This window comes from Chelonia mydas, chromosome 28, assembly GCF_015237465.2.
Source record: "Chelonia mydas isolate rCheMyd1 chromosome 28, rCheMyd1.pri.v2, whole genome shotgun sequence".
Lineage (NCBI taxonomy): Eukaryota > Metazoa > Chordata > Testudines > Cheloniidae > Chelonia > Chelonia mydas.
In genome coordinates, this window is record NC_051268.2 from 7,738,696 (window position 1) to 7,765,126 (window position 26,431).

General features: G+C 49.3%; 3 protein-coding genes, 1 long non-coding RNA gene and 3 other non-coding genes across 8 annotated transcripts in view; 5 read left to right on the top strand and 2 right to left on the bottom strand.

Annotated features, from left to right (window-relative positions):
- Nucleotides 1-26,431, bottom strand: part of LOC102934530 (zinc finger protein OZF) — a 1,287,564-nt gene that overhangs the window by 998,965 nt on the left and 262,168 nt on the right.
- The window catches only part of LOC102930400 (zinc finger protein 501), a 1,110,025-nt gene that overhangs the window by 849,309 nt on the left and 234,285 nt on the right, over nt 1-26,431 (top strand). The window lies entirely within an intron of this gene.
- The window catches only part of LOC102937091 (zinc finger protein 135), a 426,373-nt gene that overhangs the window by 231,542 nt on the left and 168,400 nt on the right, over nt 1-26,431 (top strand). The gene's annotated exons all lie outside the window — the stretch shown is intronic.
- On the top strand, nt 202-283 carry TRNAS-GCU. Its single transcript has one exon. It is a non-coding gene; the product is annotated as a tRNA-Ser (tRNA).
- On the bottom strand, nt 10,578-10,649 carry TRNAG-UCC. Its single transcript has one exon. It is a non-coding gene; the product is annotated as a tRNA-Gly (tRNA).
- On the top strand, nt 20,251-20,322 carry TRNAC-GCA. Its single transcript has one exon. It is a non-coding gene; the product is annotated as a tRNA-Cys (tRNA).
- On the top strand, nt 24,417-26,113 carry LOC122463972. The gene is made up of 2 exons (XR_006287775.1): nt 24,417-24,588; nt 25,762-26,113. It is a non-coding gene; the product is annotated as an uncharacterized LOC122463972 (long non-coding RNA).

Below are 26,431 nucleotides of genomic sequence, written 5' to 3' on the forward strand. Positions count from 1 at the left end.
ACTGGCTATTTTGGCAAAGCACCTCCACTGTGCTGCGTAGCTGCGGGTCTGTGCAAACGTGGTTTGTTCCTGACGTCTTTTCCCCCAGTTCCTCACTAGATGGGAGGGGGGAGCTCATTCAGACCCTGCTTCCACTAACATTTAAAAACTCCTTATTGTCCCTACCTCCCCTGGAGTTTCTGTTTGCTACTGAGCAGCTCAGATGAGGTGGCCGAGTGGTTAAGGTGATGAACTGCTAATCCATTGTGCTCTGCATGCATGGGTTTGAATCCCATCCTCCTTAGATGCATTTATTCTTCTCCCTTCCCGTCCAAACACCCATCTCCTATTTGGTACAAGGACAGACCATGTTGCTTCTTGCAAACAAAAATCTTCCCAAGGTGTCAGACTGACCTGCTGGATCCCTGCTTGAAATAAAACCAATTGAAACACAAGATTTCTAAAAGAGGTCAGGAGTCTACTTTTTATCTCAAAAGGTAACATACTCAGAACTTCCCCCGAACATCCTGGGACTTCCCCCAAAATTATTAAAATGCCCCAGTCCACAGTGAGCCCATGACAGTGAAACACAGCCAGAGTGTCTCGGCCAAGCTATTCTGAAGCAGGCAAGTGAAACGTTTGTCTCTGCACTTCCCTTTGGAGAGGTTTGTTTGCCTGGGAAAACAAAATTCCCCAAATGGAAAATTCTCTGCTGTTCTGTTCTGGCCCTTTGATTTGAATGTATCGTTGTTGTTCTCTTCTGGTTTCTGAATTAGTTCAGGTTTTGGTTGGCAAAAAAAAAAAAAAAATCAGTTTTCAATTTCTAAGCCCAAAGGGGGAAATATGTTGAAAATATCTGTATTATACACATACATCTCACCCCTCGGGAATTAAGAAATGAAATGCTTCAGCTCCAGTTATGGAGAGAAAAGAGAAGGTGGGGCGGGGGGGGGGGGGGGGAAGGTGAGCAGAGCTTCCTATTTAATATGGAAATTTCCAACATGCTGTAAAATCCACAAGGCGATTCACACACAAAAACCTAGCAAGAAAAGCTCCCCGAAGGAATCAGAATCACCTGCTGCTGGGGGGGAAGGTGAGGGCTGTGGGTCGGGATTGAGGGGCACTGGGAATAGGGGGGTTCTGGGTGTGTGTGTTTTCCCTCTGTGCCACCCCAGCCATGCCCAGACAGCTGGCACGGCAAACCTTGAGCTAACCGCCCAATGACCACAAAATCCGTTAAGGAATGAAGGCACCCAGCCAGGTTTATTGTCAACAAAGCACGGTACTAGGATCTCACAGACTCTACCAGAGCACTAAGACATGTATGCCCATAACAATGGACCAGCTCAGCGAACGGCGGGACTTTCTGTTCCTCCCTAGGCCAGACAGAGACAGTCCCTCTGAGATACATCTTTACACCCTGATACAAACAAGTTGGAGACCCATACTCGATCTCAGAGCTCTCAACAAGTTTGTTAAGGCCCAAAAGTTCAAGATGGTCACCTTATGGCTGATCATTCCAGCATTGGAACAGGGAGACTGGTTTTCAGCCTTCGACCTCCGGGATGCCAATTTTCACATCTCAACCCTACCGGCTCACAGACAATTTCTCGGATTCACTCTGGGACCCGACCACTACCAATACAGAGTGCTCACCTTCGGGCTATCAGCAGCCCTGAGAGTATTTTCCAAGGTTGTCTCAGGGGTAGCTGCTCATTTACACTCTCAAGGGACAATGATTTACCCATACCTGGACGATTGTCTCCTCAGAGCCCGATCTCTCCGGGAGGCTCACCAAGTCTCTGGCACGATGATACATTTGTTTATGGAACTGGGTCTACCCTTCCTAGCAGGATGCGATTAATGGCCCTGCACACTTGCGTTAACGCAGCCCCAACAGTTCACTTCCCGACTCCAAACTGATTCGCAACCGCCCGGCAGACATCTGGAGTCACCAGCTTCCACACTGCTCCACAGAGAGGATGGCTCTCATTTGGCTGTCCTTGCGCCTCAGTGCTGGGGCAAGCTCCGCACACAGTTCCAGGAAGGTGGATTTCCTCATCCAAAAGTTCTGTAGCCAATACTCTTCATCCCAGACCTGCATGATGATATGATCCCACCACTCAATGCTTGTTTCACTAGCCCAGAAGCCATGGTCCACCATGTGCAGCTCTTCCAGGAATGCCAAAATTAATCTAACGTTGCTCCTATCCACGGCAGACAGCACGTCCGGCATGAGTTAGGAACTTCACGATTAACTGCACTGCCATTCAGGATGTGTTAATGACAGTTCGCAGAGCACTGGAGAGCAGTGCGGGAGCCTTTCACACAGAGATGACAGGGCCAACAGCAAACAAGGGCCATTGAAAAATCCCATGAAACAAAGTTCTGGGGGGAAGCCAGTTGTCATGGTACATGTAGGTACCAATGACATAGGCAGAGTTAGGAGAGAGGTCCTAGCCAAATTTAGGCTTCTAAGTAAGAGATTGAAGACCAGGACCCCCATGGTTGCATTCTCTGAAATATTCGTTGAGGTGACGCAGGTCCAGGATGGGCCGCAGTCCCCCTTTGGCTTTCGGGATTAGGAAATATCAGGAGTAAAACCCCTTCCCTCTCAAATCCTGAGGGACCTCCTCCACCGCCCCCACACGCAGAAGGGCTTCCACCCCCCGGACAAGAAGTTGCTCATGAGAAGGGTCCCTGAAGAGGGATGGGGTTGGGGGGGGTGGAACAAAAACTGCAAGTGTACCCCGACAGTCACAGTGCTGCATACCCAAAGGTCCAATGTTATGTGGGACCACGCAGTGTGTAAAGAAAACAGGTGGTCCAAAAACAAAAGGAGGGAAGGATCCTGGATAAAGTCTGGCACACCCTCAAAAGGCCCATCTGGACCGTCCAGGGTATCTACTCGAGCTCGACTGACAGGCTGAGGTAGAAAACAGGGGTTGGTGATGCTTATAGCCCTTCCCTGCCTCTGGGCCCCCCAAAAACCTTTGAGGCTGAGGTGATCTAAAATGATTCCTGGAGTCTGGAGGTGTGCTGGCTGCTGAGAGCTGCCGGGAGGGAGGCCTTAGCCACTGTCTTGCCCTCCTCCAGAGAACTCCTGCCTCCATTCCTGCAGCAGGGAGTCTCTGAATTGGACCGAGTCGCACAAATTAAAGTCAGACCTCCCGAGCAACGCCTGCTGGTTCGAGATATGGAGTTGGAGGCTGCCCATAGAATAAACTTTCCTCTGGAACGAATCCAGTCTCTTGGCCTCCTTATTTTTCGGGGTGGCGCTGGGCTGTCCCTGCCTATCCCTCTCATTGGCCACCAACACCACCCTTGACCCGGGAGGGGGAGGGGGTCTGCCAAAGGGCCTTCAATGGCCCCAGCACAGCCTCATTAACCAGGAGGAGCACTCTGGAGGGAGCCATGCTACTGATTAGGCTGCGGGTGGACTCCTTTAGTTCCTCCACCTGCAGCCCCAAGTTCCTGGCAACCCACTGCAGGAGCTGCTGATGAATCCTGGAATTCTCTGGTGGGAGTGGGTTCGAGGGACCTGCCACCACCTCATCTGGGGACGACGACGCTGAGGAAGCCAGCACCATTGGAGGGACTGGTATTTCCTCCTCAGTCTGACCCGCCTCCATCTGGCCCATTTCGGCAACCTCGATGCTGGGGTCAGTGCCGTAATCAGTATCCGGGGCCGGGCGGGGTAGGGCCATGGACCACATCTGGTGCATGAAGTCTGGTGCATGCATCAGGTACTGATACCTTTTCTGTAGCACAAAGAAATCCACCTCAGACTCCTCACCTGCATACCATGGGGGAGCTGTTCCCATCTCTGCCTCCAGACCGACCTGGGGGCTTGGTGACCAATGCCAGGTCAGGGACCAATGCAGCAGGGCCATGCAGCGTTTACCCTGGAAAGGTGCCGGTCTGGCTAAGGAGCTCTCCATTCTTTGCACACTTCTGTCCCCAGTAGCCATGGCCAGTCTGGCCCCTTGGGGAGTGGGTGGTATCGGGAGGGACATCAGGTCCTTTTCAGCCTAGAAGACTTCCAGAGTCAAGGGGGCCATCAGATGCAAGACACCATAACCGCTCCTGGGAGTCGGAGGTGGGTCCTGGATTAGGCTCAGTGTCCTTGTCGCAGACGCTGGAGGCCAACCATGGCTCCGAGGAGGACGAGTGGCTAGGCATGGATTTCACCAGGTCAGATACTCCCCGTGTGTCCTGCTCTGGCACCAAAGAGCACCCTTTTCCAGCGCGCAACATCTTGTGCCTCTTCCTCGGCATCGGGGATGTAAAACGATGTCGGGAAGAACATGATGTCAGAGACACACTATGCACTGTGGCCGAAGTGCTCGATGCTGATTCGGAGTGGGACAGCTCCGAGGACGGTCCGAGGACTGCTTCCATCAGTAGAGCCTTCACGCAAACGTCTCTCTCTTTCTCAGTCCTTGGTTTAAAGCCTCTGCAGATCTTCCACTTCTCCTTAACTTCAGCCTCCCCAAGGCATTTCAGACAGGCCGAATATGGGTCACTCACTGGCATAGGAGAAGCACGGTTTAAAACCTGGATCCCAAGGCAGGCCCAGTCCTTGGGATGACATCCCTCTAAGCTCCGGACAGCTATTTACACTCTATACTCTAAACTGGGAACTAAATGCACTAATTACAACTATCTACAACAAAACAGAGTCCAAATCATTAGTCTGGGAAACCCTTTCAAGAGCAAGAAGACGTCCCAGCAACCATCACAGGTGATAAGAAGGTACTGAGGGTGGGCGCGGGGCCAGCGGCACCCCATATGTTGGTGTATATGTATGAGGCTCCAGGGGGTGCTAGGGCTGACCCTATGGACACTACTAAGGGAAGAATCTCTGTGCACATGGCATGCACATGCCTAGCATGGAATCAACATGAGCAGGCACTTGAAGAAGACCTGGTTAATATCTAGAGGGAAGCCATGGTCTCTCCTCCTAGTATTAATAAAACGGGGGTGGGAGAACCTTCATTAACACAAACTTAAGGTTGCCTGGTGGGATGTCACCCTTTTGCAGAATCTTAACATCAGCAAAACTCCGACTTCTGAAACCTAGGAACTGCACTGCTCAGTTTGCTTACTTTCAGCAATGCCCCAGGATGTCATGTACACACACAGTGGCGGTGTAGCTGTGGTGGTCTCAGGATATTAGAGAGACAAGATGGGCAAGGTAATATCAAGTTGGTTCACCTTGTCTCTCTGTTAACACCCATACATTTACTCTGCCAGCCCCACAATGTCTGAGACGTGCAAGCATTTCACCTCCATTTACAACCCTTCAAACCAGACCCCCCAGCCTCAGCTTGGCCTGACCTGGCACAACTCCTGGGCTAAGTTCCCTCTAAGCTGCCGTGGCTGGGGAGAGGACCATCACACCTGGCCCCAGCCCCAGAGCAGCCACGACCGGGGAGAGGCGCTTCTCCCCCAGCCCCAGAGCTGCCACGTGTGGGGAGAGGTGCTCTCCCCCAGCCCCGGGCTGCTGCAGCGAGAGAGGACTGGGGGGGGCCTCTCTCCCTGCTGCAGCCCTGGGGTAGCCTGCACCCCCAAAGCCCTCATCCCCGGCCCCACCCCAGAGCCCACACCCCCAGCCAGGGCCCTCACACTGTAGGCCAAAAGCATAATGCGGAGAAATTGTCTCGAGTAAACTGTGCTCCATTTTTCTTAATTTGTTAGCTTTGAATTAATAAGAAGAAATTGTTTGGGTTTTATTCTTTGCTTTACATGTTAATGATTGTTTTTAGAAGGATAGACGCGTTATGGCTGCAATTCTTGCTTTTGAAATTATTTACTGTTGCGTGTGTGAGCGAAGAATGTCTGGCATGCTAACAGAGAAGAGACAGGAGGTGCCAGCACTGATGGGCCAGATGGTCGAGAGGGGAGTGGAGAAGTCGAGAGGCACTAACCTTATTATCAGAATCACCCACATGGCAGATTGTTGACCCTAAAGCAAATGCATACACCCCAAAGACAAGATAAAGAGTGGAGCCAGAGGGACGAGATAAGAAACACCTGCGGATACTCCCAGTAGCAACCCAAAATAATGCTGATTGGGAGCAACCTTGACTATCTTATGATTAACAGCTCTGGTGTGACACAGCAAGGTCTATAGACTTGTATGGGAACTTACTACTATAAAAGGAGGGTGTATTTGCCCTAGGACTTTGGGTTTGTTCCTCATCAACATCAGAGCTTCAGATGCGTCTGACAAAGATCCAGCTCCAGCTCCTCCCCTCCCTCGTGTGCAATTTCAGCTGGCCATTGGAACCGACGGAGCAACTGGTAACTATAAGATCCAGCTGCAGAACCTTTTGTTGTGTGTGTATAAATGGAACCATATGGTGATTTTAATGCTTAAATTGTCCTCTCAATAAATGCGGTGTATTGCCTTATCCCCTTGAAAAAGATTCCGTGTGCTCCTTATAAGCATAACACCACCCTCATACCCCAACCCTCTACCCTAGCCCTGAGCCCCATCCCACACTCTGAACCCCTTGGCCCCACCCCACCACACACCACTTCCATATTGGGGCACATAACAAAATTAATTCCGCACATGGATGTAAACAATTAGAGGGAACACTGCTCCTTGGCAAACCAGACAGGGTCCAGACTGGGCCTCGCCAGAACAGTGACTGCAGAGCAAGAACCCAAACACCTCCATCTCAGTGACTTCTCCCTACTTAGCCACACATCTCTCATACACACTCCCAAAAGCCTGGGTGGGGCGGATTTATTTTCCCTTGTGAAGCTCTGAGCCCCCGCCTCCCCCTGATGAAGCTGGAGCTGAGAGAGGGGGCACCCTGTGAAAACCAAAGGGTCAATCTGGAGGGAGATGATGAAGTTATAGGTGGACTGGCTCCAACCAGAATCTCTATGGTTCCAGCCCATATTGCTTATTAAAAGAAATATGACTCAATATCTCTTTTATACACTTTATTAAAAAGAACTAATCAAATCAAGAATACACATCGAAGGCTAATCTACTACAAACCCAACTCAACTAAATAAGGGTTAAACCATACAAGTAGAAAGTTGAGGTCAAATCAGTCCATCAATGAATTAATTGCATTGGAATCAACTCATCAATTTGTCAGATCATCAGATTAATACAACAGAAAACCAACCCATATAAATCTTAAAACAGAAATGCAAAGAGGTGGTGTGACACATGACTGGAAAGGGTTAAGCATCCTGCAGGATAAATTACCCAAATTCAACCTTTAGGGATGTATTGGTAGATAATGTTTGTTTTTGTGTGTTTACATTTATATTCTTAAAGGTTAGAGTTCCTGTCTATGCTGTATTCTGCTAATTCAGAGATCGAAAGGACAACTTAACATTTAAATGATCTGTAAATATTGTGATATCACCGTATTGATCTCTCTTTGACGTATATAGCAAATCATCTGTGAATGGTGGAAAACAGGCAATTTCAATGTCCCCAAGGGTGCTTTTGCAGTATGGAAAGAAAGTCCCTGCTCGCAGCTTTCTGAACAGATCTGTGTTCTTAAAGATGTGCGCGTCATGCATCATCCCAGACCATCCCATGTTTATGTCAATAAAATGCCCCCGGTGATCCACCAGCTCTTGCAACACCATAGAAAAGTTTCCCTTTCTGTTTACGTACTTTGTGGCAACGTGGTCTGGTGCCAAGATAGCGATATGCAGGCCATCTATCGCCCCACCACAGTTAGGGAACCCCATTGCGGCAAAACAATTCAGTATGTCCTGCACATTGCCCAGAGTCACTATTCCTCCTAGCAGAAGGCGATTAATGGCCCTGCCTACTTGGATCGCAGCAACCTCCATGGTGGATTTACCCACTCCAAACTGATTCCCCAGTGATTAGAGCAGTCTGGAGTTGCAAGCTTCCACACAGCAATCGCCACTCGCTTCTCCACTGTCAGAGCAGGTCTCATTTTCATGCACTTCAGAGCCGGGGAGAGCTCCACACAGAGTTCCTGGAAAGTGGCCTTGCACATACGAAAGTCCTGCAGCCGCTGCTCGTAATCCCATACCTGCATAATGAGGTGATGCCACCCGTCAGTGCTTGTTTCTCGGGACCGGACCAGCACTAGGCCATGTTCAGCTGCCGGGCAACTGCCGACAGCAACTGGGAATTGTTTCGTTCCATGGTTTCCAGCAGTGCTGCTTGAAGGACATTGTCACGTCCTGCACGGCAGTTCCTCTCACAGCTCCGGCAATGTCCTGCAGGATACAGCACGTGTGGTGTTTGCAACGCTCACCGCAATAGTGCACAGCTGAGTGGAGTCCATGCTTCTCTGGAGATGGCCTACCCAAGGCTATGCCAGCCTTTTGGGGAAAAAAGGCGCAAAATACCGCGGGCTGCGGATGAAATCAGGGGAGGGAGCAAACTGCAAGGTGGGACGTTGAAGCCATGTTCCCAGTCACCCCTGCGAGACTGTTTTGGTCCTGTGAAGAACAGGAGGACGTGCGGCACCTTCGCGACTAACCCATTTATTGGAGCGTGAGCGTCCGGGAGCTGCGGCTCAGGGCAGCGGGGGCACCCCGTGGCAAGGACAGAAGAGGTTAGTTTCCGTGCGGCATCGCCAGCCCTTCCCCGCAGCCCCTGGGGCGAGTTGCGCCGCTCCCTGCACCCCTGCAGGCGCCGCGTGAGGACGCACTCCACCGGCACAAGGCGAGCCTCCCGACCGCGGCGCTCGGCTGGCGCGCTACGTCTCTGGTAAAGCCGCGGCTTGTGCCACGGGCCGGGGGGACTCAAGCCCGCCCCACGGGGCGCCGCCAGCCCCAGACCGCGGGGCCGCAGGCAGCGCGCGGGAGGCCCCGGCTGCCAGACACGCGGGCGCGGCCGTTAACGGATAAAACGGGGGGGACGCGGGGCCGTTAACGGATGTAACGGTCGAGGGCGGAACGCGGCGCTGTGAATGGGGGCGGGGCCTGTCATACGCGGTACCCGGGGGGGAGGGGAAGGGAGGGTCCGCGGGGGGGGGTCCCCGGGCCAGCCTCTCTCCACTGACTCAGGAGGAGAGGCGGGGAAACGGCCCCCCCCACCCCGGCGCCAGCTGCGCATGCCCGGAAACTGCGGCGCGCCGGGCCTGCTGGGAGATGGAGTCTCCGCCGGCTCGGGGCGGGCGCGGCGCATGCGCAGCGCTCAGCGACGGCTGGCGCGGGGCGGCCGGGGAGGGGAGGGTTCGGCCCCTCCCTCTAGTGACGCGGCTGAGCCCGCGAACCTCAGGAGCAACGGCCCCCCCGCTCCGCCCCCTGCTCCACCCCTGTCCCCAGGGCCCCGCCCCCTGCCCCTCCCCTAAGACCCCGCCCCCAGCTCCTTCCCTGGCCCCGCCCCCTGCTTCTCCCCTTTCCCAGGGCCCCGCCCCCTCCTCCTCCCCTTCACCAAAGCCCCGCCCCCTGCGCCTTCCCTGGCCCCGCCCCCTGCTCCTCCCCTTCACCAAAGCCCCGCCCCCTGCGCCTTCCCTGGCCCCGCCCCCTGCTCCTTCCCTGGCCCCGCCCCCTGCCCCTCCCCTTTCCCTGTGGCCCCGCCCCTGCTCCTCCCCCTTCCCGAAACCCACGCCCCCCTGCTCCTTCCCTGGCCCCGCCCCCTGCTCCACCCCTTTCCCGAGGCCCCGCCCCTGCTCCTCCCCTTTCCCGTGGACCCGCCCCCCGGCCAGAAGCTGGGAGCTGGGCTCTGGTAAGAGCCGCCCGGGGAGTCTGGGCCACTCTGGGGCGCCCCGGACCCTGCACCTGCCCCGGGCGCTGCGCCCTGGGGGGCGGGACACGGGCCGGGGGCTGCTGGGACCCGGGGTGGTCAGGGAGGCAACCCCCGGGCAGCTTAGTTTGCGTAAGAGCCTTTGGGGAGGGACCTTGTCCAAGGGTTTCTGAAAATCTGAGTCCACTGGGTCCCCTCGGTCCCCAGCTTGTCGACCCCCCTCCCCAGAGAATTGCAGCCGCTCGGTGAGGCTGATTTCCCCTTCCTAAAACCACGCTGACGGTTCCCCAACAAATTCTGTTCATCTCTGTGTCTGGCCATACTGTTCTTTATGAGAGTTTCAGACAGTTTGCCCGGCCCGGAAGTCAGGCTTACAGGCTTGTCGTGGCCGGGGTCACCTCTGGAGCCCTTCTTAAAAATGGGCGTCACATTAGCTCTCCTGCAGTCATCTGGTACAGAAGCGGGTTTAAATGATAGTTTACAGACTACCGTTAGTAGTTCTGCAATTTCACAGCTGGTCCTGGTGGCTTATTGCTGTTTAATTTATCGATTTGTTCCAAAATCTCTAATGATACCTCAGTCTGGGACAGTTCCTCAGATCTGTCACCCAAAATGAATGGCTCAGGGTTGGGACTCTCCCTCACATCCTCAGCTGTGAAGACCAATGCAAAGAATTCATTTAGTTTCTCCACAATGGCCTTATCGTCCTTGAGTGCTCCTTTAGCTTCTCGATCGGCCAGTGGCCCCACTGGTTGTCCCTTACGTAGGAGTAACTGCTACCGGTAGCAAATTCCTACAAGGAGCAGTTTCTCGTAAAATAATGTGGTTATAACACAGTGTGACTGAAATGAGGCCAATTTCAAACAAGGGGGACAAAATGCAGCACTGCATTGGCTGGGAATCGAACCCAGGTCAACTGCTTGGAAGGCAGCTATGCTCACCACTATACCACCAATGCACTTCAAAAGAGTGGATCACAAAGGTGTCAACTGTGCAAGCAAAGCAGTGACACAGCCACAGAGCGAATGAGGAGGGTGGGGTTGAGTGGGGGGCAGCAGCTCAGGTCTGGGCAGAGACGGGGTCCCCCACTGACTGAACAAGGGGGAGAGGGGAGCTATATCCCAGCACGAGCTGGCCCCAGCTCCACTCCTCCCCTAAGACACAGGAAATGAAGATAAATTCATCTGACTCAAGAAGGAAGGCGGATGCTCCTTTTAAAAGCAAATCTTTGGGTTCCTTCCTGCTCGGCACAGAGGGGTTTGATCATGCAGCTGCCAATCTTGGGGAGAACGAACAGTAGAGGCCACTGGACCGAAGGAGGGAGATGATTGTTTGACAAGGACGGACGCCTCATTCTGTGGGTGTTTGGTACATGCAAGCAGCCCCTGTTCCTGCATCTTTCCTGGTGAAATGAAGTTTCCCTGCCAACTCCCAAAACTTCTTACAGAAAGGTGGGGAAAGGAGATGGCCACACGATGGCGCCAGGACACAAGGAATGAAACACAACACTTGTCTTCTGTACCCAGTCACTCTTGAAAAGTGATTGATCTCCACCCACTTGTATGTGAAGCGATGTTCAGTTTCGCCCTGGGCAAACTACAAGGCTGAGGCAAGTTCATGGATTGTGACACTGGGATTGAAGGATTATTTAGTGTTATAAGAAATTGTAAAAAAACAAAACAAAACAAAAAACAGTTCATCTACACTTGAGCTGCCTGTTATGAAAGGCCGGTTTCCCCAATTCAGTTCCAGATGCTCTTTGAGGATTGCCCCGGGTTCCCTGCATGCCACAGCAGGAGTGAAAGCAGAAACCCCTGCTCTGCCCTTAGCTCCATGCTGATTTTTCACAGTGGGTGGAATTGGCTTTTTTGTGGCCTGTGCTATGATCACCAGAACTACCAAATCAGCTGCAGCCTGGCACGGGGCATTGCATTCAATATGCCAGACCATTCGCATTCGCTCCGGGTTAGGACATTGGAATTCTGATGTCAGGCCATGTTGATTCTGAACTTTCACCAATTTTATTATTGATGCCTTGCAAAGGAAACTTTCCTGAGGTGTCTCCTGCCCCGAGGACTCTGGAGAAGGAGCAGAAATGGCAGTCTTGGGAAGACACTTTTCCCCCTTTTGCTGAAGGTTCTCCCCACACACGCACACTCTCCCCTGACCTACACTGCAGGGTTATGTCAAGTGTTATGGGGAGAGGCCTAGTGGCCAGAGTCTATAGAATTGCCCTGATCCACAGAGCAATAGGGCCCCATGGACCAAGTCAATGGGGACACCCTTCTCTGCAGGGCAGCGAGGCCAAGCAGCCAGAGTTGATAAGGCTACTCTGATTTGATGGGCAGCAAGGCCTAGTGGCCTGAAGGGGGAGGGCCACCACCCCAGGGTGGGGTGGCCAGTGTAGGGGGACCCAGCCCAGGGCCCTGGTGGCTCCGAGTGAGTTCACCACCGAGTCAGCGGGCATCCAAGTGCAACACACCGACTATGCTTGGGACTATGGGTAGTCCCTCCCTTGGGCTACTTCCTACCCTGACTCCTGTCTCTTCGGTCTGGGTGACTTCGGGGTTCCCAGGTTCCACTGCCTGGACTGATGTCGGCGGCTCCAAAGTCCCAGAGGTGTTCGCAGGTATCCAGGCATCTGCCGGGGTCTCAGCACCGCTGGGGCTGGGGCTCCTGCTGCTCCGAGATAGGCACCAGCAGCAGACATCCTTCCTCACTGGTGGTCAGCCCAGACTGAGCTGGGCTGCTCCCTTTTCTACTTGTACTGCACTTGGTGCATGCCCAGTAGGGATGTGGGGGCATGGCTTCCTCAGCCCACAATGAGGAGTTAACCCCTTCCCGTCCAGGGCGGGGTGAGGGCACCCCATCAGACTCCCACTGACATCAGTGTCCCATTACGCGGACTTAATAACACTACCTCCGCGAGCAGCATAGACCCAAGGCCAATGTACTTAGCTTAATCCAGTGTTAGTGTAAACACTGCATTACTTAGGTTGAGCGATATTGTCCTCCAGCACTTGTCCAACAGTGTCCCACACTGACCACTCTGGGCACCATTGTGATTTCCACAGCCCAGGGGTCACGTAGATCAGAAAACCCCTCCTACACACACACACACACACACACTCCAGTGCATTCCATCCAGCTGCAGAATCATGCAACCAGGCTATTCCCCCTCCTCGTTTCTCCAACCCCGGGAGGGCTATACTCACCATGGCTGGTGCTGTGACTGGCACCCTGTACAAGCAACCCCAAGCAGAAGAGAGAATGTAGTGCTTAAAAATTCAGGGGAGAAAGGGGAGTAAGTTCAGCCTCTGAAGTTTTGCTTTCTGCAGTGAATACACCGACAATGAAACCTCTGCGTGTTTTATCTGCAGTTGCTGCCATTACAGCCTTTGGGGTCTCCCCCCTCCACACCCATGCAATGCCTGAGCCAGAGAAGGAGGAGAAAAAAGAGGACTTGGGATGACATGTTCCAGGAGATCCTGCAAATCAGTGCTCCATGAGACAGTGCACACAGGGTGAACATCATAGCCAGCCTGGAAAAGGATAGAGTGGAGAGGAGCCAGGTGCAGGAAAAGGAGAGGGAGCTGCACCAGGACATAATGGGGCTTCTCAGGCCTCTAACACAGATTCTGAAGACCCTGGTGGATCTGCAGGTTCATAGCTCATCTCCCTTTGCAGCCCATTCAAACTCAGGATCAGGACCTCAACTTTCCACATGGACATTAAAGAGAATCACAGTTTCACATAGGCTGACCTGTGAAAGCCACGGGTGGTGTATGTGTAGATGAAATAGACATGAATGTTCCTTCCCCTTCATAAGTTCTGTTCTCTTAATTTATTACGGTTTTAATGTATTCGTTTTAAAATCCCACAGGGTTTTTGAACTCATTTTGTTACAGAATAAAATTCTATTATTTTGAACATAACTCATCTTTATCACTTCGCAACATATGCTGGCTGGTGATCAGGAGTTTGTAAGCGACCGATTATCGGTTATCGCTCAGTTTCACACAACTGGTAAGATTGTTGTTAATGCGGCTGTTTGGCTATCAATGTCATATTGCCACATATAAAGCAATCACCACATGATTCATACCGGGCTGCAAAAGAGCAGTGCCAGGTAAAGCACACGACAACAACGCACACTACTTTGGCTCACTATTAAAATGGTCTTGCAAAGCCTCCCTGAGCTGAACAGCTCTGCCTGGAGCTCTTCCATCTGGCTGCTCAGATTCAGCAAACTGCCAGTCCACTTCTGTCCTCCACCCCATGGAGACTTTTCCTCCTTTGCTTCGGAGATGTTATGCAGGACACGGCAGGCAGCTATAGCCGCTGGGATACTTTTCTCACTGCGGTCCAATCTTGTGAGTCAGCAACGCCAGTGCCCCTTCGAATGACCAAATTCACATTCAGCTGTCATTCTGCACCTGCTGAGCCAGCAGTGGAAGTGTTCCTTGGTGCTGTCGAGGTGGCCGGTTTATGGCTTCCTGAGCCGTGGGAGCAAGGGGTAGGCTGGCTCACTCAGGATCGCTACTGGCATTTCAACTTCGACAGTGATAATCCACCGAGTGGTACAGTCACAGCTCATGGCTTACTGAAGAGTTCTGTGTTCTTAAAGATGTGAGCGTCAAGGACTTCCCCTGACCAGGCCACACTGAGGTCAATGAAACTTTCACCAGGAAAAAGAGAGAGAGAGAGAGAGAGAGCTGGGGCTGCTGGTCTCGCTGTTCACGTGGAATTCCTTATCCCAGACTAAGAGGGGATTTTTGATCATTTAATCCCCTCCCAAAGCAATATAATCTAAACAGAAAACAGGCCATTCTTCTCCAGGAAAGAGTGTCTCCATGGGGAGCCCTACTGGGGTAAATACAGCAGGGGAAATGTATCTGGTGTAGAGAAGTCCTTTGAGAGGTGGAAAGGCAGAGGCAAGGAGGAAAGACACCTGGGGTGTGGGAGTAGATAGTGAGAGGTGAAGAGCAATAATAATTTAAACATGATACTGTCTTTCTCAGTGCAGCTCACCTCATGTATGCAGAGGTGAGGCTAGATGCTGGCTCCATGGTGGAATGATCAGTGCTCCGGACTCTGAATCCAACAATGTGAGTTCAAACGGTGGTAGGACCTCGATGTGCTTTGCTTCTCTCCCCCGCTTTCCCCCCTTAGGCCTCATTTCATTGTATTAATACTTTTGCGACCAGGGTCTCAGGAGGGCTACGCTGAGGTGGCTCAAGTGGAGCAAACTGCAAAGAATGGGGCAGACAATCCTCAAAGCTGGTGGTTATTCTGATACTCAGATTTACCAAGACACCAACAAAACAACTTCCATAATGTCTTACTGGTTACCCAGAAGCCAAAACACAGTTCCCTTAAAGCAACCCAGCCTTGGGCTTTCTCCCAGACAGCCAAGTCAAATATGGTGAGGACGACTGAAAATCTTGTTCATCATATAAAAAGTTCTACCAATCCCAAAGGATCGGACACATTACCCACCAGGTTAATGAATATTTCAGATCTTACCCAAATATACACTTACAGCCAATTCTTAATAACTAAACTAAGATTTATTACAAAAAGAAAAGAGTGTATTTGCTGAAAGATCATTATATAGACAGACAGGAATAGAGTCCTTAGGTCAGTTTCACAGTAGAGCTGGTCAGCTTCAGAATTTCAAAGAGTCCCTTCCAGAATCAGTTCTTCAGGTTATAGTCCAATGTCCAAATATGCAATATCAGGGCAATCCAAATGAGGCTGGAGACCTCAGTCTTATGATTCAAACTTCCCCTGAATAAAGCTTAAGCAGATCTGAGATGAAAGGATCAGGTCCCAAGAGTCTTTATAGAGATTTTTGGCCGCTTCTTGACAGCACCGGTCCTTGAGTGAACAATAGGGTTTTGAAGTAGACCTATTTCCTAAACACCATAGGTAATTAGCTACATGGATTAACCTAAGGCAATTGACTATCTCTGCCATTTGCAGGTGATTTACCACAAACTTAAAAGAGAAATTAAGACAGTGACATTAGTACATTTAAATGTTAAGATCTTCTTTTGATCTGTGAATTATCAGAATACAGCATAGACAGGAACTCTAACACAAAAAACCACAATCATTAACTGCTGATATGTCTCTAAAGGTTGAATCTGTGTCAATTAGCCTGCAAGTTGCTTATCCCTTTCTGGCCCACCGTCACAACATTGTTTTCTCTTTTAGTTGTCTTTCAGTCCCTTCACTCCCCCGCTGGTTAATTTCATTATTCTTGTAACATAAAAGGAACATGAAGAGAAGCGCAAACTGACCCAAACTTGTATTCCCTCCCTCCCTCCCTCCCCACCATGCCGGCATATAGCACGTGGAGGGGGGTTAATGGCTAAAGTGGAGTCTTTTGCTGGAGTGAAGGGAGAATATTTTGCAGTTTAATTTTAATCAAGTGATAACCCCCCCCCATCCTACCCCCCGACTCAGATCTTCCTGCTGCTCAGCCCTGAGCCAGGTCTCAGTGTTGCAAATTATTGAACATCTGGAAAAGAAAACACAGTAGCCCACAACTCCAGCTCTTGTGACTATTTTCTCTCACAGGGATTTCATGAACAAAGGCAGTCCCTGTACAGCAGATGATGACTAGCTCTCTGTTTTCTCTGCTGTTCATGGTGGGGAGTTTCCCCATTTATAACACTTCTTGAAGGGAGAGGAAGGGCAGAGAGAAGGGGTGTTTTCTCTCTGTTTCTTTCCTCTCTGTTCTTTCCTCCCCTTCCAGGGTCCCCCCGGGCATTGCAGGTTGTGCTATGGGTTGGGCTCCCTGCCCTAGGGTTAGGGTTCCTAAGGGTAGGCCACTTGGAGTTTGGGTTAGGGTTTCTATGGACCCCAGGACTGTGGAGCCTTTGGAGCAGAAGGACCCCATGAGCTCAGCAGGGACTGAGTAGGCAGGGAGGAGTCTGAGCAGCTGTTCTGGGAATGCAGGTGAGAAATGACTCCCCCCTCTCTAGATTCTCCATGTGGGGCTCTGGGGAGCAGGGAGGGTTGTGTGATAAATTCCATCCAACATCCCTCTTTGATCTAAGACAAGGGACGTCTCCAGCGGGACCTTTCCCACCACCCAGGAGACCCCAGCCTGGGACTAAAGGCAGCTCTGGGCTTTGCCTCTCGCCCTTTCGGGGAATCATGTTCAGGTTTTAAAAAGAGCTAAAGAAGCCATAACACTGTTCACACCCCCTCCCCAGGTCTGAATGAATGCCATATTCCCCTTCTCGAAATCAAAATATGTTCTTTCAAACCCAGGTGAGTGGAGTTAATTCAGTTCTCAGCCTCAGTCCTTCACCCACATTCCTTAGGGCATTGCACCACCATGTGGGTGTTTGATTTCCCACCTCAATTTCACACAGAGGAATAATTTCCTTTGCACAGATCCATGAACAGCAAAACCTCCCTGTGTCTCTTGTCTGAGCCCGGGTATTGAATTCTATTGAAACCTTCACTCCTGCAATGGCCGTGCGCAGACAGAGGGGACGTGGCCACCTGCATACCCGACAGTGAGATATTGGCTCGGCTCTTTCTTCATGCTGCTGCTGTCATTCCATGGAATGTCAGGGATGGAATAAAACTAATTCATTCTTGCTACAAGAGAGGAAAAAACTGGGGGCCTTAATTATTATGGTTTGATTAAATAAAGTTTAGGGTTTAATTAATATAGAAAAAATAATTACTGATTCCTCTAAATAATACTATAAACTTGAAATTAGAACTGAGATAAATCTTGTCAGTAACGGCTAATTTCCTAAGTGATCCTCACATTATTAATTTCCACTCCACCCTCATAGGAGGTCTGGGCATCGCCAGTTTTACTGCTCTGCATCCACCTTCCCATTAGAAATGTTATGTTGGTTATTCCCAGTTTCGAAAAATTGTAAACTGCAGAATTTGAATAGCGAACCTGCTCTCCTTCCTGCACCTGCTAAACATTGCTCGTCAGCAGCTTCTCCACTTGCAGAGTGACCAAAGTCTGAGGAGCCCAATTAGAGTCAACTAAATTACCTGCATGTCAGACTGAACCCCCTGCACTCAATCTGCTCTGTGGGATCTTTTCTCGCAGCATGGAGCAGAGTGTGTGGGTGGGCAGTTTGTGGGTGAATGGTTCCTATTTTCTCTCTACATTCACACAGATCTGAGACTGTGTCTTGTTATGGAAACTTCAAAGTGAAAACCCCTTACCTCATCTCCACAACTGACAGAAAATCCCTCAGATTTTCCACTTTTCTCTAACTTACAAAACTAGATCCCCATTCCTCAGGTTTCCGCCCTTTTCTCTTTCATTTCTCAACGTTGATCTCAAATCTCAGGTTTTGCCTCTTTCTACGTCATCATCAAACGTCAATTAAAAATCCTGGATGTGGCAGGGGAAATTGCCCAGTGATCGTCTTTCCCTCTCCTTTGAGAATCATTTGTTCCCCCCGTTATCTCTCTTAAAAGGTTTGCCGATGAACGAGGCCAGCCACATATTCAATAGACATCGCAGCCAGGGGCCTCCCCCTGTTTGGGGGATCGGTGGTTGCCCGCTGGTGACAGGAGACTTGGCTGGGCCCTTTTATTTTCTCCAGCTGGCACGGGATGAGGAGGTTCCTCTGAGTGCAGCGTGGGTCCAGAAGTAACCCAAAGCCCGTGACAAAGGGTCTCCGTGAGGGGCGGCTTCCCGCAGTGCTAAGATGCAGCCACCTCTGGGGTGGATCCACGGTGGCCATTATTTGCTAGTGACAGGGCATGGAAATTTCTTACCTATTTTGGCCCCTCCAGGCCTTCCCTTCTCCTGTGGTTTGAGCATTGGCCTGTGAAACCCAGGGTTGTGAGTTCAATCCTTGAGGGGAACATTTAGGGATCTGGGGCAAAAATTGGGGATTGATCCTGCTTTGAGCAGGGGGTTGGACTAGATGACCTCTTGAGGTCCCTTCCAACCCTGATATTCTATTCTATTCTATTCTAAATCAATCCCTCTCAGTGAGCTGTGAGGACAGGAACCTTTAGGGTGGAAAAAACTCTGGGAATGAGGAGGAGAATATCACACTTCATTAAAGATTTGACTATGTTAAAATTAATAGGGAATATTTTGGGGGGGAGGGGGACAAATTCAAGACAAACTCAGCCACTGCTTGTCAGAAATAGAATTCAAACCTACTTCTCCACAGGAAGTCGCTAATTTAGATACATCAACCATCTTAAAAGCTAGGAGAAATGAGGGCAGTGTGGCACCTAACCAACGTGGAATCTGATTCCTCCATGGGGTGAAGGCTATCCTTCTTCTATCCTTGCGAAACAGCCCTCTTCCTTGGATTACCCTTGCTGGGGATCAGGATAGGGGAAAACGAGTGTCTGCGGACTAATTTAAGACGGTATTTTGATTTTAGAGGCAGATGAGATCTCCATGGACATCTGGTCTGACCAGCTGCATAACAAAGTCCAGAGAATTTGACCCAGCGAGTCCTATCTCCACCCCAACATCTGAAGGTTGAACTAGGACAGATCATTCAGAAAGTCATTGTGTTTGGATATAAAGACTTTACATGTTAGGAGGGGAAACTGGCCCTTATTTCAAGTTTCATCCCGTAATTTCTACATCTAAGCATAGAACCATAGCGTTACCAGGGCCTGCAAGGGTCATCTAGTCTAACCCCCAGCCAAGATGCAGGACTTTTTGTGGTTTAACCATCCAAGACTGATGGCTCTCCAGCCTCCTTTTGAAACATGCTGGTGAAGGAGGTTCCATGAACTAGACAGTCAGTTCCATTGTCCTACTGTTCTTACACTTAGGAAGTCTTTCCTGACATTTAATCTAAATCTGCTATGCTGTCGTTTGAACCCATTGCCACTTGTCCTGCCCTCGGTGGCAAGAGAGAACAACTTTTCTCCATCTTTTTTATAGCAGCCTTTCAAGTATTTAAAGACCGCTATCATATCCTCCCTGAATCTCCTCTTTTGCAAACTAAACATACCCCGTTCCTTCAGCCTTTGCTCAGAAAACTCAGCTCAGCGTTGGCTGTGAATTAAGCCCAGGCCTGCTGGATGGGAGACAAGAATTGGCCCACTGAACCACAATTGTGCAAAATATAAAAAAGGGACCCCTTGCATTATGGGCCCTGCTCACTGCCCGTGCCTCAGTCTGCTGCAGGGCACAGGGGTGTGGCTGACAGTCCCGGGAGCTCTGTGTTTCTAAACCAGAGTCTGGGAGCTCTGTGTTTCGGGTCAGAATGCCATTATTTGGGAGTTCCTTAATTAATGCTATGGGGGGTAATGGGTTCTATTTACATGTGCCCTGTGCCTTTAAGGGTTTGGAGCAATGCTGGAGAGGTTAAATTGCCCAGAGCTGGGGAGCAGGGTGTGGTCCCAGGTAAGCAGTAATTGTGGTCCGGTGAGACTGAGCAGGTGTGGGGATTGTGTGAGGTGTGGTGTTTAATAAACCCCCATTTTTAAACCACCCATGGCTGGGAATATAAGAGGAACTCTTTGAAATAGGGTGTGCCCTTCATAATCCTCAAGACGACTGTCTCCAATATGATGCTGTCACAGGGAGTATAGCTCAGTGGTAGAGCATTTGACTGCAGATCAAGAGGTCCCTGGTTCAAATCCAGGTGCTCCCTTAGGAGCTGATTTTTATTTTTAATATATTTTCATATCCATCTATAGTAGGTTCAGCAGTTCCACTGAATGGTGTGAGGATGGGGGCTTGTATAATGTCTAAAAGCCTAGCAAACCTGTCCATCAGCTGAAATCAGATCCAATCCTCTAAGCATGGCACACTGTACCCCAAGTAACAGCCTGAGGGACCTGGCTCTCCCTGGGAGGCCCATGGTGATTCTTAAAAGAGCCGTTGGGAGGCAGGAGTTATCCCCATGGAAATCTCTTCACTTCTTTCTCAGGGCCACCTTCTTAGCCCTGGCTTTGGGGCCTGGCTTTAGCCTGGCTCTCGCCTGACTTGGTTTTAGGTGGGATGTTGACCACTTTCTGGACTTGGCAGCTTAGAGCCTTTGGGGTCTTTTCTCTGCCATTTTGGTCCCTGCTGCAGCCACCACTTTCTTAGGGCTATTCCGGGCTCTGGGCATGGTGGCCTTTCTGGGGATCCTGGCAGCTCTGACCAGCTTATTGGTGGCTATTTTCCTGCTCAGAGCCACTGGATTCTTCTCATGCCTTGTCCTTGGGGCCCAGATGCTGCTGGCTGAGCATGAAGGAGCCAAGATTCTTATTAAAATAAATATTACTCAATATCTCTTTTATACACTTTATTAAAATGAACTAATCCAACCAAGAATACACATCGAAGGCTAATCTACTACAAACCCAACTCAACTAAATTAGTATTAAACCATACAACTAGAAAGTTGACATCAAATCAGTCAATCAATGAATTAATTGCATTGGAATCAACTCATCAATTTGTCAAATCATCAGATTAATACAGCAGAAAACCAACCCTTATAAATTTTAAAACAGAAATGCAAAGAGGTGGTGTGACACATGGCTGGAAAGCGTTAAGCATCCTGCAGGATAAATGATCCAAATTCAACATTTAGGGATATACTGGTATATAATGTTTCTGTTTTTGTGTGTTTACATATATATTCTTAGAGGTTAGAGTCCCTATCTATGCTGTATTCTGCTAATTCAGAGATCAAAAGGAGAACTTAACATTTAAATGAACTGTAAATATCGTGATTATCACCGTATTAATCTCTCTTTGATGTATATAGCAAATCACCTGTGAATGGTGAGAACAGGTGTCATAAATATAAAGGGGAGGGTAACCACCTTTCTGTGTACAGTGCTATAAAATCCCTCCTGGCCAGAGGCAAAACCCTTTCACCTGTAAAGGGTTAAGAAGCTAAGGTAACCTCGCTGGCACCCAACCAAAATGACTAATGAGGAGACAAGATACTTTCAAATCTGGAGGGGGTGGGGGGAACAAAGGGTTCGTCTGTCTGTGTGATGCTTTTGCCGGGAACAGATCAGGAATGCAGCCTTACAGCTGTTAGTTAGTAAGTAATCTAGCTAGAAATGCATTAGATTTCCTTTTGTTTAATGGCTGGTAAAATAAGCTGTGCTGGATGGAATGTATGTTCCTGTTTTTGTGTCTTTTTGTAACTTAAGGTTTTGCCTAGAGGGATTCTCTGTGTTTTGAATCTGATTTCCCTGTAAGGTATTTACCATCCTGATTTTACAGAGGTGCTTCTTTTACCTTTTCTTTAATTAAAATTCTTCTTTTAAGAACCTGATTGATTTTTCATTGTTCTTAAGATCCAAGGGTTTGGGTCTGTGTTCACCTGTACAAATTGGTGAGGATTTTTATCAAGCCTTCCCCAGGAAAGGGGGTGTAGGGTTTGGGGGGATATTTTGGGGGAAGATGTCTCCGAGTGGGCTCTTTCCCTGTTCTTTGTTAAAACGCTTGGTGGTGGCAGCATACGGTTCAAGGACAAGGCAAAGTTTGTACCTTGGGGAAATTTTTAACCTAAGCTGGTAAGAATAAGCTTAGGGGGTCTTTCATGCAGGTCCCCACATCTGTACCCTTGAGTTCAGAATGGGGAAGGAACCTTGACATGGTGGCAGAGTGGTGGGATCATTTTGAGATCATTGTGAACCAGAAGCACAGCAGGATTTTAAAGGGTTTTGTAAAAGGTGATTGCAGCTGTAGATTCTGTCTCTCTGCCTGGGGGACAGAGCAGCAGGTATAACAAAAGGATTTTTCTGTAGGCTGAGAATAGCTATCAGAGAAACAGAGGTATCAAGTTACAGCACAGCAAAATTTTACCCATCCCAGTTTAGGGTTTTCACCATTTGAACTTGTATACAGCCACGAGGTTAAGGGGCCATTACAGTTGGTGAAGCAGCAATGGGAGGGGTTTTCACCTTCTCCAGGAACTAACATTCTAGACTTTGTAACCAACCTACAAAACACCCTCCAAACCTCTTTAGACCTTGGTAAAGAAAACCTAAAGGATGCCCCAAAAGAGCAAAAAGCCTAGTATGATAAACATGCCAGAGAGCGTTCCTTCAAAGTAGGGGACCAGGTCATGGTATTAAAGGCGCTCCAGGCCCATAAAATGGAAGCATCATGGGAAGGGCCATTCACGGTCCAGGAGCGCCTGGGAGCTGTTAGTTATCTCATAGCATTCCCCACCTCCAACCAAAAGCCTAAAGTATACCATATTAATTCTCTAAAGCCCTTTTATTCCAGAGAATTAAAGGTTTGTCAGTTTACAGCTCAGGGAGGAGATGATGCTGAGTGGTCTGAAGGTGTCTATTATGAAGGGAAAAGTGATGGTGGCATGGAAGAGGTGAACCTCTCCGTGACCCTTTGGCGTATGCAGTGACAGCAGATCCAGGAGTTGTGCACTAGCTACGCGCTGACGTTCTCAGCCACCCCAGGACTGACTGAATGGGCATACCACTCCATTGACACAGGTAATGCTCACCCAGTTAGAGCCCAACCTTACCGGGTGTCTCCTCAAGCTAAAACTGCTATAGAACGGGAGATCCAGGATATACTACAGAGGGTGTAATCCGGCCCTCTGGCAGTGCATGGGCATCTCCAGTGGTTCTAGTTCCCAAACCAGATGGGGAGATACGTGTTTGCGTGGACTACCGTAAGCTAAATGCTGTAACTCACCCCAACAACTATCCAATGCCATGCACAGATGAACTATTGGAGAAACTGGGATGGGCCCAGTTCATCTCTACCTTGGATTTAACTAAGGGGTACTGGCAGGTACCCCTAGGAAAGGTCAACCTTCACCACACGTGTTGGGCTGTATGAATTTAATGTGCTCCCTTTCGGGCTGATGAATGCACCCACCACCTTCCAAAAACTTGTAGATGGTCTCCTAGCGGGATTGGGAGAATATGCGGTCTACCTAAAGTCACCTACCTAGACGATGTGGCCATATTTTTGGATTCCTGGGCAGAACACCTGGAACATCTACAAAAAGTTTTCGAGCGCATAAGGGAGGGAGGACTAACTGTTAAGGCTCAGAAGTGTCAAATAGGCCTAAACAGAGGGACTTACCTTGGACACCAGGTGGGTCAAGGAACTATCAACCCCCTACAGGCCAAAATGGATGCTATCCAAAAGTGGCCTCTCCCAAAGTCAAAGAAACAGGTCCAATTCTTCTTAGGCTTGGCCGGATATTACAGGCGATTTGTACCGCAATACAGCCAAATCGCTGCCCCACTGACAGACCTAACCAAAAAGAAACAGCCAAATGCAGTTCAGTGGACTGAAGAGTGTCAGAAGGCCTTTAACCAGCTTAAAGCGACACTCATGTCTGACCCTGTGCTAAGGGCCTCAGACTTTGACAAACCGTTCCTAGTAACCACAGATGTGTCCGAGCGTGGTGTGGAAGCAGTCTTAATGCAGGAAGGACCGGATCAAGAATTCCACCCTGTAGTGTTTCTCAGCAAGAAGCTGTCTGAGAGGGAAAGCCACTGGTCAATCAGTGAAAAGGAATGTTATGCCATTGTCTATGCTCTGGAAAGGCTATGCCTATGTTTGGGGACGGCGTTTCCACCTGCAAACCGACCATGCTGCGCTACAGTGTCTTCATACTGCCAAGGGAAATAACAAAAAACTAATTCGGTGGAGTTTAGCTCTCCAGGATTTTGATTTTGACATACAACACATTTCAGGAGCTTCTAACAAAGTGGCTGGTGCACTCTCCCATGGAAGTTTCCCAGAATCAACTGGTTAAAATCATCCTTGAGATGTAGAAAATAGTGTCTTTATACAGTTCGTAGTATATTTAGAGGTGCATGTGCCTTATTAACTCTGTTTTCTCCTAGAGCTCCAGGAAGAAATCACAGCCCGTGTTTCAGCCTATCTGTGATTCGGGGGGCGTGTCATAAATATAAAGGGAAGGGTAAGCACCTTTCTGTATACAGAACTATAAAATCCCTCCTAGCCAGAGGCAAAACCCTTTCACCTCAAAAGGGTTAAGAAGCTAAGATAACCTTGCTGGTACCTGACCAAAATGACAAATGAGGAGACAAGATGCTTTCAAATCTGGAGGAGGGGTGTGACGCAGCAGGGAGGGGGAGTGGTGACCTGGGAATGTGGCAGGGGTGTTTCACTGGGGATGGGAGACCTGAGAGCCTGTAACCTGAACCAGGAGGGGGAGAGGGGGAAGTAACACCTCTGCCCGGGAAACTGGACAAAGGCTGCAGGAGGGAGCCTGCTGGAGGGTTTTTTTGGTTTCAGTTTTGTGCTGGGTGGTGGAACGCAGGGAACCCCAGGGCTGGGGTCTAGTGAAACTCCCAGTGAAACTCCCCTGCCACATTCCCAGGTCACCACTCCCTCTTCCTGCTGCGTCACATCTCCCCACTCCCTGCTGCATCACAGGGGGAAACAAAGGGTTCGTCTGTCTGTGTGATGCTTTTGCCGGGAACAGATCAGGAATGCAGCCTTACAACTGTTAGTTAGTAAGTAATCTAGCTAGAAGTTCATTAGATTTCCTTTTGTTTAATGGTTGGTAAAATAAGCTGTGCTGGATGGAATGTATATTCCTGTTTTTGTGTCTTTTTGTAACTTAAGGTTTTGCCTAGAGGGATTCTCTATGTTTTGAATCTGATTTCCCTGTAAAGTATTTACCATCCTGACTTTACAGACGTGATTCTTTTACCTTTTAATTAAAATTCTTCTTTTAAGAACCTGATTGATTTTTCATTGTTCTTAAGATCCAAGGGTTTGGGTCTGTGTTCACCTGTACAAATTGGTGAGGATTTTTATCAAGCCTTCCCCAGGAAAGGGGGTGTAGGGTTTGGGGGGATATTTTGGGGGAAGACATCTCCAAGTGGGCTCTTTCCCTGTTCTTTGTTAAAATGCTTGGTGGTGGCAGCATACAGTTCAAGGACAAGGCAAAGTTTCTACCTTGGGGAAGTTTTGAACCTAAGCTGGTAAGAATAAGCTTAGGGGGTCTTTCATACAGGTCCCCACATCTGTACCCTAGACTTCAGAGTAGGGAAGGAACTTTGACAACAGGCAATTGCCTTATGTTAATCCATGTAGCTAAGTACTGGTGATGCTTCAAAAACAGGTCTACTTCAAAGTCTTGATGATTGCCGATTGGTCACCTAAGGACTCCAAGCTGTCAAGAGAAGGCCTGGAGCAGTATAAAAGTCTCTTGGGTCCTGATCCTTTTTATCTCAGATCTGCTTAATGCTTTATGCAGGGGAAGCTTAAGTCGTAAGACTGAGATCTCCAATCCTACCTGGACCACCCTGGATACGAACACTGGACTGAATCTATGGACTAATTCTAAGAACTCTTTGCAACTACAAAGCTCACCATCTCTACTATGTAACTGATCTCAGAACTGTACTCATGTCTGTATCTATATTGATCTTTTAAGCAATACTCACTCTTTTCTTTTTTAATAAATTTTAGTTTAGTTAGTAAGAATTGGCGGTAAGCGTGTATTTGGGTAAGAGAAAAAATATTAATTTACTTGGGAGGTAATGTATCCAATCCTTTTGGATTGGTAGAACTTTCTGATATGATGAATAAGATTTTCAGTAATCCTCATCATATTTGACTTAAGTGCCTGGTGGAGGCCTAAGGCTGAGCTGCTTTAAGGGAACTGTGTTTTGGCTTCTGTGTTACCAATAAGATATTGTAAGTGCTGTTTTGTGCTGGCTTGGTAAATCTAAGTTTTGGAATATCCACCAGTTTTGGGGATTGTCTGACCCATTCTTTGGAGTTTGTCC